We start from the raw sequence: 13468 nt of genomic DNA on the forward strand, positions 1-13468 counted from the left end.
TGGAGAAAATGTCAACTCAATTGCTGCTTGATAATCAAGACAAACTGGATTTAGTGAACTTGCCACCAATATTCTGAAATATCTGTTTATGCATGCACTTTCCGTTTTTCAGCAAATTTAGACCACTTACTATTTACAGAACTTCTGGTGATATTTTGATTTTTGAATATGATGTGGATGCATGAAATTTCAGGCTGAAATTTGTACTATTAACAGCAAATCATTATTTACATAGTAACCTTGTACCGTTATGACCACATTTTAAATTTTTGCAGTCTTTTTACCTGATGGCAGCTTTTATTCAACAAGTGACCTCTATTATTCAACAGGGCATCTAGCAAATAATGGGATACATGTCAGTACCGGTGTGGTATTCTTAGAGCAGACTTGCATTTATCTAATTTTTTAAATAAAAAATAAGTTATCATTAAAGCATAACCTTGGGTCTGAGGTTTCTTCCTAACTTCTGACTTTGGACGAGTAACTTGTCTTCTTTAGGTTTCAGACGCAAAATAATGGAGTTTACCCAAATGATTTATAATATCCTTTTTATATAAGACATTCTAGGATCATCAGGTGAAATCAGAAAGTAATTTTCTTCAGGCAACAATCATTTTAATCACAGTCAGATTCAAAAAGTCTATTTAGTCTCATTAGTGACAAAAAAGGGATGTTTAATTCACCCCTCTTTCAGAAAAATTCATAAACACAATCACTTACGGCACGCATATATTGGATCTAATAAAAATGTCAGTCTAAAACAAACAAAAAAGGGTCAGAGCCGATCGGCAACACACTCGCGAGGCCTCTGTCCTGGCTCCTCTGTTGTGAGCGGGACCTGGGGAGGCGCGAGGCCCAGGGGCTCCACCGTCCGCGGCCTCGGGGAGGGGCCCGGGGTGCTGGGGAGACTTCCCTTGTTTGGCAGCTTCAGATATTTTTATGTAAGTGTATTTTTACATGGGATTTTGCCTAAAAGCGGTGGGAAGAAAGGGCGGGCGGTCTTGGTCCCGAGGAGGCGCCGCCAGGACCGCCCGGGAACTGCGCTTAGAGCAGGGCGGGTCAGGCACCCGCACTCGCCGCACCGGGGTCCTCGTCCCACAGCCCTTGTCGGGGTGGGACCGGCTCTCCTCCCACCGCCGAGCCAACGGCGGCCTGTCGCCGTCCCCGCAACTCCGCGCGACTCCCAGGCCACGAGGGCGGCGACCCCACCGCTGTGCACGCACCCCTTGCCCCTCTGCGCAGGCTCCTGCCCCAGAGGCCGCTCCCGATCCCGCCCCCAGGTCCCGCCCCGGTGCCGCCCCAGATCCTCCCAGGTCCCGCCCCAGGCCCAGTCCCCAGATCCCCCCCCAGGTCCCGCCCCCAGGCCCCTCCCCGAGGCCCAGCCCCCAGATGCCCCCAGATCCCCCCCCAGGTCTCGCCCCAGGTCCCGCCCCCAGATCCCCTCCAGGTCCCGCGTGCACAGCACTGGGGAGGGAGGGGGGGGGTCCCGCGGTCCCTGCAGGGGAGGGTCCAGCCCGCCGCCAGCCTCTAGCCCAGGGCGGAGACGAGGGGTCCTCCCGGCCCGTGCGCCTTCTCACCTGCAGAAACCGAAACACGTCGCTAAAGGATTCCTGTTGGTTTAAGCCACGAAATCTTGGGACAAGTAGCTCTACGGAAAAAGACGACTAATACAACTGATTTTATTTTCTAAAGTGATGAAACTTTCAAAGCAGACAGTTCCCCATCCCACCAACACCACTGCTACTTACTAAATGTCGACTGTTTTGAATTAGAGCTATTTTCATTTCCCCAAGCACAGGTGAGGGTTTCCTCCATGCCCCGTGACCAGATAAAATTCTTGCTCTAATACTGGGTCCCAAAAGGGGGCATAAACACAAGAGCAACATAATAAGACAACTAATATCATGATATAAACGTCTTATATTTTTTGTCAAATGTCAGTGGAAACACATTTTATAAAAATCCTATTTTTATGTAAATTGTGATTGGCGCAAAAAGTATTCTAATACACACGGTTCATTTCTTCTATTATTTTGGAGAGGGGGGCCATCCTCACTGAACCTCAACTAGTAACCACCTGAGATCACACAGAACATAGTGGGATCCCCTTTATAGCAGAGGAGGTGCAGGGATAGGGCCATTCCCACGGGATTGACCAGGTTTATCATATTCCTCACCCCAGAGGGGACTGGTCAGATGGACTGACAGAGTGGCTTGGTAGAGGACCAGTTGGAGTGTCAGCTCCGAGGTGGTAGGTCCCAAGGATGGGTGCTGTTTTCCTAGGACATGGTCCAGACTTCCAGGCAAAGGCTTTTATGTAGTGCTGTGTTCCTGGGAAGAAGAAAACATGGGTCAGGAATCAAGGAGTGAAAATGGGAGACTTGGCTTACAAATTTCGCTTTCTGTCCCTGTAATGCTGGGCTCTTCAGGTTTCAAAGACCTGGTCCCAAAGAGGGAACACTTCCACCAGGAGCCACAGCCAGTTGTCACGGACTCCAGGCTCTTTGGGGACAAGGGGAAATGTATTAATTTCCTCACTTTGCCATGACAAATTACCGAATACTGAGTGGCTTTAAAACAACTGAAAGGTAGCCTCTCACAATTCTGGAGTCTAGATGGGTGTGATCGAGGTGTCAGTAAGGCCTTGCTCCTTTAAAGGTTCTAGGGAAGAATCTCTCCTTGCCTCTCCCAGCTTCTGATGGCTCCACGCAATCCTCAGCTTGTACCTCACTGACTTCTGCCTCTGTCTTCTCGTGGCCTTACTCCTTGTGCATGTCTGGATGTCCTTTCCTCTTATAAGGGTGACAGCCATTGGATTTAGACCCCCCCTAACCCAGTCTGACCTCACCTTAATTAAATGCTTGCAAAGGCTCTATTTCCAAATAAAGTCACATTCTGAACTTCCAGATAGATGTGAATGTTTGGGGGATACTGTTCACCCACTACAAGGAGTCACTATTTTGACAGCAGCTACTGACTTTGATCATTAGGAGAGTTAGCAGGTGTGACATAGACTGAAACCAGGAGTAACATCATAAATGTTAGAAAATCCCTAAATATGCAAGCTGTAGTTTTGTTACTATGTTGTTAATGGTGATATTTTCTTGATTATATTTACCTCCATTTTTTCTATTAATATATAATTTACACTCAGTAAAATTAATTTTGGGGGTACAGATCTATGAGTTTTCACACAGTCATTGGAAAAATTTGCTAGCTCAAAGGAAAATCTAACTTCCAGTATTACATAGGAGCACAATTCTGTTCTAAATCATCTTGTTAACCCATATGGTGTTTACTCTGGCGGCACATAATATTTCAAGGAAGGAGGCTCATACTTCATATTGGTGAAGACTGCAAAAGCCATTTTCCAAATTAGAGGGAATTGGTGTTAAAAACTGCATCCAGACATGAGGTCAGGCCTCCAGATAATATGGCCTACAAGATAAGGGATAGCATTACAAGTTACCCTCCTACATTATCAGAACGATGAGTTTGGGTGTCATAAATACACGCCCCTTTGCTCACAGATGGGAATTTTGTCAACAAGTTCCCTGACCCCAATATCTTCAAAATAATGTGCTTATACTCTGGTACTGGTCATATTAGTGAAGTGTCCACAGTCTTCAATGTAGCCTGGAGACAAACCCCTTCCAATGCAAAGCACTAGAACCAATTCACCTACAAGTTAGTCTTACAGGTAGATAGTTTTATAAACCGTCCTTTGCTTAGCCATGGTCTAAGCAGTATGAGTATTCATAGGGGCCAGATATAAGTAAGGTTTAAAGAATGAAGTTTATTTAAAACAATTTTGTAGGGGATCCCTGAGTGGCTCAGAAGTTCAGCACCTGCCTTTGGCCTAGGGTGTGATCCTGGAGTCCCGGGATCGAGTCCTGTATCAGGCTCCTGGCATGGACCCTGCTTCTCTCTCTGCCTGTGTCTCTGCCTCTCTCTCTATCATAAATAAATAAATAAAATCTTAAAAAAAATTGTAGAAAAAATTTGAGAGAATGTTACTAGAGAAGTCCTAGGCTTCCCCCCCCCTTTCAACTCTGAACACCCAGAGTTTTATCTTTCAAGCCCAAAAGAAAAAAAGAAACATAATAATACAAAAAAAAAAGGTCATGTTTCAAAGTCCTGCTTACCTTGAAGTGGGAAATCTACCACCTATATGTCTAATTACCCTGAATGTTGTTACCCTTGCTCCCAAAAATGCTGTAAGAGATTAATGTGACACTGTACACAAATTCCTCATTACCCTCACTCAACCTAGACAGGTTATCATTGCAGTCAGGGATTTTGCTAGTTTCCAGGAACACAAACATAAGTATATGGAACATATTGCTAAGACTCTTAAATGCAGAGATGCCTGGGTGGCGCAGTGGTGAGCATCTTGCCTTTGGCTCAGGTCATGATCTCCAGGTCCTAGGATCCAGCCCTGCACTGGGTTCCCTGCAGGAAGCCTGCTTCTCCCTCTGCCTAAGTCTCTGCCTCTCTCTGTGTCTCTCATGAATAGATAAATAAAATCTTTTTTAAAAAATCTTAAATGCATATATTTAAATATTAGTTAACATGTTTAATTTGTTAAAATTTAGTATTTACTTGAAGACAGCAAGAAACTTTTTCAAGAAAGAGAAAATAGAACTTTGTCCTGGATCCTAAGGAAATGGGAGTATTGGCTCAGACAACCCAATCAGGAGGAGTTAATCAAGTTGAGGAAAAACATTCTATACAAAGAGAAATGATAACTAATGACAGGAAAAATTGTGACCCTGTCATGCAAAATCTGATGAGAATCTTACACAGAACATCATACTTTATGGCAAAAATTTTGAAGTATTGAAATCCAGTGCAGTGATATTTAAAGGATGTATCCGAATTCAAAAGGGAAGACACCAAACTGTGATTATTTGTTCACAATACAATTGACTACTTAGAAAGTCCAAAGGAAAGATCCACAAGCAGCTATTAGAACTAATTAGAGAATTTAGGCAGGCTGCTGCTTCATGCTGTTACTGTGTGATCCGTGGCTGTTGGTAACATTCTCTTTTCTAATTTGGATCCTCCCTTAGTTCACTGTCTTCCCTCCTCAGCACATTACCTGATCGCTAAAAGCTCAATTTTCCCCTATAGAGTTCTATTTGGATAGCACCATTACTCTAACTTTCTGTACATCGCGTAACCATTTCTGGGATTTATGAATCCATTTTTCTCTTACATAAAAGTGAAATTACCATGCCCCAAATTATAAAGATATGTGCGTCATTACTTGACTTTCCCAACAGTTTCTTCCTTGTCTCTTGTGCCAAATAGCATTTGTTAATGGGGGTTCTCATTAGAAACCATTGCTCTGCAAAATTCTGTGTTTCACTGCAAATGGAGAAGGAAACACATTAAGTCAAGATTCAGTTTGACAGAACTGAAGCAGGTATCCACTTCCCACTGGGCAGTGCTGTCCCACTCCCAGAAGAATCTGTTCTAAATCTCACAGGTTTAGGGACTCCTGGGTGGCTTAGCGATTGAGCATCTGCCTTCGGCTCAGGGCGTGATCCCCGGGTCCTAGGATCTAGTCCCACATCAGGCTCCCCGCAGGGAGCCTGCTTCTCTTTCTGCCTATGTCTCTGCTTCTCTCTCTGGGTCTCTCACAAGTAAATAAATAAAATCTTTTTAAAAATCAATCTATTCCATGGATTTATCTGAATGTTTCAATTGGGTGAATGGAGAATGAGTTTCAAAATAATCCATATAGAGAATGTTCTTACATAAAAAAATCACATCCAGTATCCACCATCCAGAGACACCCAGTCTTGTTTCAGGGGTCCCAAACTGTGCTGTGCATGAGGTTCTGAATCCCTTGTTCTTTAAGGTTTAGTGAACCATGACAGAGAGAACATAATTAGATCTTCATACAATAAATTCTCATATATACTGTATTAATTTCCTAGGGCTGTCACCACCAGTTTAAGACTGGGTGACTTAAACAACAGGTATGTATTTCCTCATAGTTCTGGAGGCTGGAAGTCCGAGATCAAGATGTCAGCAGGGTTATGTTCTTCTGAGACCTCTTTCCCTGGTTTGTAGATGTTCATCTTCTCCCTGTGTCTTCACGTGGTGTGTTCCCTCTGTGTATGTCTGTGTTCTAATCCTCTCTTCTCATAAGGGCACCACTCATATTGAATTAGGACCCACCTTATAGCCTCATTTTAACTTCAATTAACTCTTTAAAGATCCTATGTCCAAATGCAGCCACATTCTGAGGTCCTGGTTTTAGGACTTCAGCATATGAATTTGCAGGGTTAGGGGGTGTAGAAAAATTCAGTCCATACCAAACATCAAGCAAGCATCCCCCAAAGGTCTTGTATTGTACATGAACTTGTCATAGACTGTCATCATGTTGACTGATTCTTACACATTCTGTACACTTCATTTTCCAATCTGCTGGATGTTTCCAGGTGTGTTTTGCTCATGATCTCTGGAAGAGAATGAACAGTGATTGCTTATTAGACCAATCCCGAACCTATTCCCAAGGTACGATGAATATATCATAAATATTTTGCATTGAAGATGGTCCTCAATGAGCATTCAGCACTGTCCATCCAGAATAGCTAAATTGAATTTGTTTTCAAGTTTCAAAGTTTGGTGTTTTGGAGGCATTTTAATTCAGATGAATCACCATAAGAATTTGGTATGTTTTTATATCGATATTTACTTATCCTGACAAGAAATTAAAGCAATGAAATGAAAGTGGTCTTAATGCTGATTAGCCACGTCCCCAGGGTGATGCAGTATTGGCTGATACCACCTGCACACACAGGAACTTCAAAGTTATGGAACTCAGAACATAGCTGGCTATCCTACCACATCTTTCCACAAAGAGAGAGAGAGAGAGAGAGAGAGAGACCCTGGTGTTAGAATGTAAATAGTCTCTACGGAGAAGAAGAGAAAGTCTCTAACTTGGAATGTAAGCAAATGGCTCTGGGACAATACATCATCTATAACTTCTGAATCATGTTTTCCATTCAACCACCCTTTATGCCAGGTTGCCAGTAACTTTTGTTCAGAAAGTCTTGGTTGTGCAGAAATATGTAAAGATTCTTGGAGAATTGCTTCCCAGTGGCAATGTTTCCCCGTGTTACCTCAGCCACAGACAGTGATTGGAAAAATCTTAAGTTCCCACAGGAGCATCACCACCTTAGCGAAACCATAGCATGATTCCAGCACCGTTGCTGCCACTTCTACTTTGCACCCAATGTATTCAGTTTAGTTTAGTTTTTTTCCCCTCAGAAGGAAGAGTTCCAAGCTCTAATCTACTGTTACAACACAAGAAATAGAGGAAACATGGCCACTCTCTTAGTCAGCTTGGGCTACTATAGCAAATTACTATAGTTTAGAGAGCTTAAAAATAACTTTATTTTTCCCACTTCTTTAGTCTGGAAATCCAGGATTCAAGGTGCCAGCATGTTTGTGTTCCTTGTAAGTATCCTCTTCCTGATTTATAGATGACTGTCGTCTCACTGTGTCCTCACATGGCAGAAAGAGAGCTAGCTAGATCTCTGGCTTCTCCTTATGAGGACACTAATCCCATTCAGAGGGGTAAAATCTGAAACTTGCCCCCATGCATGGAAGGTTGGGAAAAACCAAAGAAACAGGCAGACCGCTCCAGCTTGGTGGGTGGTAGGTTTAACAAGCAAAGGAACTTACATATGATGCCTGGCTCAAGAGCTGCAAGAGAAGTAGATCTCCACACTTGCCCATCAGAATCTTATAAGCTTATATAGAAGCCTTAGCTGTGCTTGGTTGTGTATTTAGTCCATATGGGTCACAATAACGTGTTTTCTTCAGGCCGCATCCTTGAAATAGCTCTTAGTGTGGGAACAGTGGGCAGAGCTTACAATCCAAAACAGTCGGGAAGATGAGGAGCCCAGTCCAGCTCATGGGCTAACCAGTGGCCACCTCATCTCAGTGACCTCCCCCTTTCCATGACCTAAGTCATATTCTTTATCTCACCTTTGGCTTCCACAGTGGCTTTCTTGCCACTTTTTTTGTGGCAAGATTTTATTTATTTATTTGAGAGAAAGAGAGAGAGAGAGAGAGAGAGAGAGAGAGAGAGCACAAGAACGCATGCATGGGGGAAGGAGCAGAGGGAGAGGGAGAAGCAGATTCCTGGCTGAGCAGGGAGCCCAACACAGGATCCCTCCCAGGACCCTGAGATCATGAACTGAGCCGAAGTCAGAGGCTTACCCAACTAAGCCCCCCAGGCATCCCTTGCTATTCTTTTTATTTGCTATGAGCCCTCTTCTTAAGGCTTTACTATTACTGTGCCTTGTGCTTCTAGGAAGATACACATGTCCTGATACAAAGTTTTTACTCTCACTGTAGTCAAATCTGCATTCAAATGTCACCCACTAAAAGTGTCTCCTGAATACTCCTTCAAAAGCAGTACTCTTCTCATCTTTAGCACTGTTTCCTTCCCTATTTTTCCTCAAACATTATCACTTACAAACTGGTCATATCATACCAAAAAAATGGATTTCTGTTAACTGTCCTCTCCCTCCAATATATCCATTCTGTGAAGAAACTAATATTGATGTATCCTCAGTTTCTAAAACATGGCCTGTCACTGAACTGGCATTTAGTAACTATCTGATGAGCTGGTGAATGAATGAATGAATGGTCCAAAAAAATAAGATTGGAGAGTGATGGCTGAGAGACAACATAGCCTACTGAGTGTCACTGCCAGCAATTGGTGGGTGGTAGCCAAGTTGAACAAACCCAGAATTAGTAGAAGAGAGCTTTCTTTAGAAACTCAGAGGTCAACACACTAAAAATAGATGAAGGAACTATGGTGTTTGGTATATTAGGCAAACAGAATCAAAATTTAAAATCTAGGCTGAAATGCTTTTTAATGAATTAAGGAAATTCCAATGAAATTTTATCCAGAAATACAAAGTTTCTAAGTAAAATTTAATGACCTCCCATAAATTTTGCTAAAGGCTTTAAAAGATTTTAGCTTTAAATAAAGTGGATTGAATTATGGGGTACCCGTCACTTGGACATCCAAGTCTTGATTTAGGCTCAGGTCACGATCTCAGGGTTGGGGGATGGAGCTTCCCACTGGGCTCCACAGCAAGTGCAGAACCTGCTCAGATTCTCCCTCTCCCTCTCCTTCTTCCTTGCCCTTGATTCATACTCTTTCTAAATGAGTAAATGAATGAATAAATAAATAAATAAATAAATAAAATCTTTAAAATATATAATCGACTGAATTAAATGAGTATTAGCAGAATTTGGTCAAATATTCCTGTTTTAGAACAATAAGCTACTGTGGATCTTTTTATTTATTTATTTATTTTTAGATTTTATTTATTTATTTGAAAGAGAGAGAGTGTGTGCATGAGCAGAGAGAGGGGCAGAGGGAGAGGGAAAAGCAGACTCCCCATTGATCAGGGAGCCTGATGCAGGACTAGATGCTAGGACCCCAAGATCATGACCTGAGCTGAAAGCAAACACTTAACTGACTTAGCCACCCAGGTGTCCCTGTAGAATTATTTATTAAAGTTGATAAAACTTAAGGTTTTTTTTAAGATCTTATTTGTTTATTTGATAGAGAGAGACAGAGCACAAGCAGAGGGAGAAGGGGAAGCAGACTCCCCACTGAGCAGGGATCCCAATGCAGGACTTGATTCCAGGAACCTGGAATCACCACCTGAGCCAAAGGACTGATACTTAACTGACTGACCCATCAGGAACCCCAAAACTTAAGTTTTTTTCCAACAATTTAGTATATTGATAGTTAAACAATGCTGATAAACAAAAGTAATTTATGCTTAATGAAGAAGCATCAAATACACTGAAAAGACTGAGAATTATAAAATTTAATGTATACATGTCAACCTGAAAAGTCTCTTAAAATTGGTATAAATGAATTTTAATAATAACATTAAAACTAATTTAACAATAATGATGTAGGAAGGTTTAATTGCATTAAGCTGAAAATTGCAGAGGAGTACACAGAATTATGAAAGGGTGACAATTAATGAGAGGCAAAATCACCAGCAAGCTTGAATTTTAGGCGTCAGACAGGGATGGCAGTGCTGAGAGTCACCAGGAAGATGACTCTACACAGGGCTTGGGGTCATGTCAGAGGTCTGATGGACACCAGAGACTGTAATTGGTACTTAATTTCATGTCCAACGATACTAAGTTAGCTTTCCATGAAGTGGTGAATTAGATTAGCTAGAGTCACTGACATTCATTTCTGAATAGGCTAGTGGCCACTTCCAATAGTTAGGAATCTAATCTTCCCTTGAAGGCACTGGAAGGACAATTTCACTACAGATCGAATGAGACCGGAAGCAGTTGGTTCCATGAACACTTATTTTATTTATTTATTTATTTATTTATTTATTTATTTATTTATTTATTTATGACAGTCACACAGAGAGAGAGAGGCAGAGACACAGGCAGAGGGAGAAGCAGGCTCCATGCACCGGGAGCCTGATGTGGGATTCGATCCCGGGTCCCCAGGATCGCGCCCTGGGTCAAAGGCAGGCGCTAAACCACTGCGCCACTCAGGGATCCCTCCATGAACACTTATAGTCTAAGGACTGAGAACAGTCAGGACAGCCCTCTTGTAGGGGATCCCTGGGCAGGATCTGTGGCCTCTCAAGCAAGAAACTAATTCATGCCATTGTGTTAACCTAAGGAAAGAACTTCGTGTTTCTCTACACTGACTTTCACTTTGCCAATTTTAGAATACTGTGTTCATGATCTGCAATATGTTTTTAGACGTCCTGCTTTACCTTCTGGTTTTCTGACTTTTTTCCCTTGCGTGGCCAACCCGATATTATGCTTTCTGTGGCTTCATTTAAATTTGTCAGCTTCAAGTATCAAACAAGGCAAGGCCACTTACAAATCATTAAGAGGCCTCTTTTCAGGTTGACTTCTATGCACTAAACAACCCTACAAATCCATTTCACAGCAAAATCATCCTGCTCGGTATTTTTCATACTTTTTTTTTGTCTGGAAATGCTTTGCGAAACATTTTATTATATATATGTCCTATAAAGAGAAAGGTAGAAAACCCCTAAGGAAGCTTCCTCATCTCTGCTGGTGCAAGGACTCTGTGACAAAAGGAGATAGGTATCATGATTTTGTGTGTACGTGTATGTGTTTGTGTGTGTGTGTGCACATGTGTGTGTAGCATGGAAGAGGAGGCACTCGAGTAATCTATATAGATAAGGTCTTGCTGGGATATGACTAAAAGGTCAGAGGTCAGGGTCATTCAGTATAGGGCAGGAAGCAGTTCCTTATAAGATACCTGAGGCTATCCTGGCATCTTAATGCATTAACATTTATTTTATCGTTCTGGGTTCTCAAAGAAAGATTTAATTGTGTTTCCCATGCTCTGCTTAATAAAAAGAAAATATGGCTTTATAAAATTTTGCATAACATAGATGAAGTTTGGGATGTTTTTCAGAATCTTGACGTATATTGCAAACTAACCACTAAAAATGTTATGATATGCAGTTCATTTGCATTTCTCCACCTTAATACCTACATTGACTAGTAAGTGAAGAGGACTTAGGAAATTTGATAGGGGAATATTGGCTTTGCAAAGTTGTTTTGGTTGTTACGTATATCACAATAAAATTCATTTTTATGATTATATTTTCATATTTTATGTATTTTACATATTTATATATTGGTATAAAGATTCTATAACCATATACATAATCAATAATTTTAAGATTACATCAATAGACAGCTTATTCATCAGTTAAGAAGAATAAAGTAACAAACATGCACCTATCCACCATTCAGTTTACGAATTGAAACCTGAGAAAAAGCCATAGGAGCTCCATGGGTAAACCAGTAGGTCCCACCTGGGATTCTTTTATTCCTGGTGATACACTATGACTTTCCTAGGGCACCATTCAGTTTAAGGATGCCACTTTCCCTATAATCAATTTACATAAATGCTTTTTTCCCCCTAAAATTTATATCCCCTGCAACATGACTGTGATATAAGAAGAGATTTTCTTTCTCTGAACCCTTTCCAAATTTCCTCCTTCACCAATCTTACAACAAAAGGTATATATCACTCATTCAATATTTTTATCATTATGAAAATTTCTCCCCTTATCTCAGCAAATTATTTCTCTTGAAGTTTTTTTTTATCTTGTATTAATATAAACATTCTAGCATTCTTTTACTTACCTTTGGCATGATAGATCTCTTTCCATGCTTTAATTTTGGTCTATTTGTGTCTTTGCATTTAGCCTCCAGTAGTCTAAACACTTAATGTGGTTTTTATTATTATATTCTGAAAATTTCCAATAATATCTTAAGGAGACACTGAGTTATATTATTTTTCCTCAAAAAGAATTGAGTTTTATGTTGGCAGACAGTAAAGTACCAAAGGAATACATTGATCTGTCAAGTCTTGTTTTAGGCTTTCTTTGAAGAAAGCTATTACAGTTTTGTTTTGTTTTGTTTTGTTTTGTTTTGGTTCCCTGTATATCTAGGTTGTAGCCGTTAACCCTAAAGTGTGGCTAGCTTTTTGAATTAGTTTGCTAGAGCTGCCACACAAAATCCCACAGACTGGGCAGCCTAAACCCAGAATTTTTTTCCTTACAGTTTTGGAGGCTGGAAGTCCAAGATCATGGTCTCAGAAGGGTAGGTTTCTCTCCTTGGTTTGCAGATGGCCATCTTCTCACTGTGTCCTCACACAGCTGTTGTTCTGTGTGCATACATGCCTGGTGACCTTTTCTCTTCCTATAAGGACCCTAGTCCTATTGGATTAGGGCCCCATCCATATGACTGCATTTAACCACAAAGGTTTCTTTAAAGGCTCTATCTTTAAATACAGTCACACTGAGGGTTAGAATTTCAACATATAAATTTTGATGGAACACAGCTTAATCTACACAGTCTTGCCAGATAGCTTTTCTGAGACCTCAACTCAATCTTTGACTTGTTCATAAAGGTTCTCCACCGTGGTTGGACCTGACCACCAAACTCTCCATAGCATTGAGTACATTCCAGAATTGCTCAGCTCCCTGCTTCCCAGTAGTTGTTCTCTGCCTTGTTTCTTGGCGTCTTTGTGGAGACTCTAGGGAAATCTCTAGGTAAACTGGATTTCCCTCTCCATGGCTCCTTCTTCTCTAGTACCTTCTATTAGAGTCGCAGTCACCTTAATAACCCCAAACTCTAATCTCTTCCTTCTCTGTCGAATAAAACTACTGCTCTTTCTTGCATTCTATATAAATATATCACATCCCAGAATATGTTCCCAAGAGAAAGCCCACATAAGCATAGGCATCCTTTGTGTGCCTCCTCTTTCACAAGGATAGTAGCCTTACATTGGATGCTGTCCAAAGGCTCCAACTTGTTGTGTTTCCTATATTTTGTACATGGCATGATAGACTTCATAGATATTTTAAAAACTTTTTCAGTTGTATGTCAC

Source organism: Nyctereutes procyonoides, unplaced genomic scaffold, assembly GCF_905146905.1.
Source record: "Nyctereutes procyonoides isolate TBG_1078 unplaced genomic scaffold, NYPRO_anot_genome, whole genome shotgun sequence".
NCBI lineage: Eukaryota > Metazoa > Chordata > Mammalia > Carnivora > Canidae > Nyctereutes > Nyctereutes procyonoides.